At 46.8% G+C, this 2,391-nt stretch overlaps 1 protein-coding gene across 1 annotated transcript in view; it reads right to left on the bottom strand.

Moving 5' to 3' along the window:
• LOC125481136 (late histone H2B.L4-like) overlaps positions 1-1,665 on the bottom strand; it is a 13,410-nt gene extending 11,745 nt beyond the window's left edge. Inside the window, exon 1 of the transcript XR_007261225.1 lies at positions 1,579-1,665. The gene's annotated coding sequence lies outside the window, so the exon portion shown is untranslated. The remainder of the gene's footprint in view (positions 1-1,578) is intronic.
• Between the last annotated feature and the right edge of the window lie 726 nt (positions 1,666-2,391).

The raw sequence follows: 2,391 nt of genomic DNA, 5'->3' as shown, positions 1-2,391 counted from the left end.
ACGAGGGAGTCACAGAGAGAATGGTCCCTCCGGAAGGCAGATAAGGGTGGGGAGGGAAAAATGTCCTTGGTAGTGGGGTCAGATTGTAGGTGGTGGAAGTAGCGGAGGATGATGCGTTGAATCCGGAGGTTGGTGGAGTGATACGTGAGGACAAGGGGGATTCTGTCTTTGTTGTTATTGTGGAAGGGGGGTTGTGAGGGATGAGTTGCGAGAAACGCGAGAGATGCGGTCAAAGGCATTTTCGACCACTGTGGAGGGGAAATTGCAGTCCTTGAAAAACGAGGACATCTGCGATGTCCAGGAGTGGAATGCCTCATCTCGGGAGCAGATGCGGCAGAGGTGAAGGATTTGGGAATAGAGGATGGCATTCTTGCAGGAAGGTGGGTGAGAGGAGGTGCATTCGAGGTTGCTGTGGGAGTCAGTAGGCTTGAAATAGATATTATTTTCCAGTTGGTTGCCAGAGATGGAAACAGAGATGTCCAGGAAGGAGAGAGAGAGGTATCAGAGATGGTCCAGGTGAACTTAAGGTTGGGGTGGAAGGTGTTAGTAAAGTGGATGAACTGTTCGAGCTCCTCGTGGGAGCACGAGGCGGCGCCGAAAAAGTCATCGATATAACGGAGGATGGGGCCAGTGTAGCTGCAGAAGAGCAGCTGTTCCATGTATCCTACAAAGAGGCAGGCATAGCTTGGGCCCATGCGTGTATCCATGGCCACCCCCTTTGTCTGTAGGAAGTGGAAGGAGTTGAAGGAGAAGATGTTCAGGGTAAGGGCGAGTTTAGCTGAGCAGATAAGGATATCGGTGGAGGGGGACTGATGGGGCCTGCGGGAGATGGAAGCAGCGGAGGGCTTTTAAGCTATCTGCATGGGGATTGCAAGTACACAGGGACTGGACGTCCATGGTGAAGATGAGGTGTTGAGGACCAGGGAATCGGACGTTTTGAAGGAGGTGGAGGGCATGGGTGGTGTCACAGACATAGGTGGGGAGTTCCTGGACCAGGGGGGAGAAAATGGAGTTGACATTATTTGAAATAAGTTTGGTGGGGCAGGATCACGCAGAGACAATGGGTCAACTCGGACAGTCGGGTTTGTGGATTTTGGCAAGGAGGCAGAAATGGGTGGTGCGGGGTTGGGGAACGATGAGGTCGGAGGCTGTGGGTGGGAGGTCACCTGAGGTGATGAGGTTGTGGATGGTCTGAGAGATGATGTTTTGGTGGTCAGGGGCGGGGTCATGATCAAGGGGGCGGTGGGAGGAGTCTTTCTTTATCTGGTTTGTGACATTATAAAATACCCTTACTAAATGTAAACTTGATTCCTTTCCTGTTTGAGTACTTTCAACAAGGAGTCAGCCGTTAACATTTCAAACATGATGTGAATGTTAATGGGCTATCAATGAGATTAATTGGAACTAGCATGATGTCAATTGACAATGGAAACAAAAAACAAACTTGCCTTTCCTCAGTTGTGCTTGGTTGGTTGTATCTTTGGATACATCTCTGGAAATTGAGCTCAATACAAGTCTGATTCAATCCGCTCTGTCACTGTGGAAAGGATATTCTCCATTCTGATCGCAGTAACATACCTGCTGTTAGTTAGAAGCAGCTGCTCACACTTGGCTTTGTACCGACAAAATATTACATCATCTTGGTCCTTGGAGTATTTGCCTGGAGGAAGGCAGAAGGGATATCTCCTGTAAATCAACATCAGCCAAGTTTGACAATTTCAAACAGATTAACGTATATTCAGTTAATAGTTATTAGGATGTTCCTTTTCTTTAACTTCACCTGTCAAAGGAGCAGAACTCCAAAAGCTTATGATTTTAAATAAACCTATTGGACGAGAACTTTGTCATGAGAATTCTGTCTTTTCTTTAAAGTCATCAATTCAAATACAAGTCTGATTCCATTCTTACATCGAGTTGCTCCTTGTCTGATGATTTTGTTTTTTAAATATATAATTCGATACCAATTGAGTGAGATTCAGAAACTAAGCAATAATTGCACAGCTCCATTTAAGGTGCTACCCGAAGATGCTGCAATGTTGACACAGATTCCAACACACTAACTGTTGAAAAGAACAATAGGCACTATTTCAAATGTTTTACTCCAGACATGTGATCTGTTAGCTCCAATCTCCGTCCTACACAAGATACTTGTATTCCCACAATCTTGTCTATGTTTCCACGATTTACCACACAATGTCAACAAACAGCGTGAAATAGAGGCCAAACAGTAATTTGCATCAGTGTTTAGAGATTTGAAAACCACAAGAATGACCCCCAGCAGCTTCTTGCCGCTTGTGTTCGGACCACACACAGCCCGAGAAAGGCCTCTCTCTTCCCCGCCAGGCCGCTCACTCCAAGTTCCGGGACCAGTTCCTGCTCCGCTCGGCCTCT

The sequence above is a fragment of the Rhincodon typus genome, unplaced genomic scaffold, assembly GCF_021869965.1.
Source record: "Rhincodon typus isolate 14 unplaced genomic scaffold, sRhiTyp1.1 hic_rhity00000982, whole genome shotgun sequence".
Lineage (NCBI taxonomy): Eukaryota > Metazoa > Chordata > Chondrichthyes > Orectolobiformes > Rhincodontidae > Rhincodon > Rhincodon typus.
Note: the sequence above shows the minus strand (reverse complement) of the source record. Positions and strands in the feature narration are given on the sequence as shown.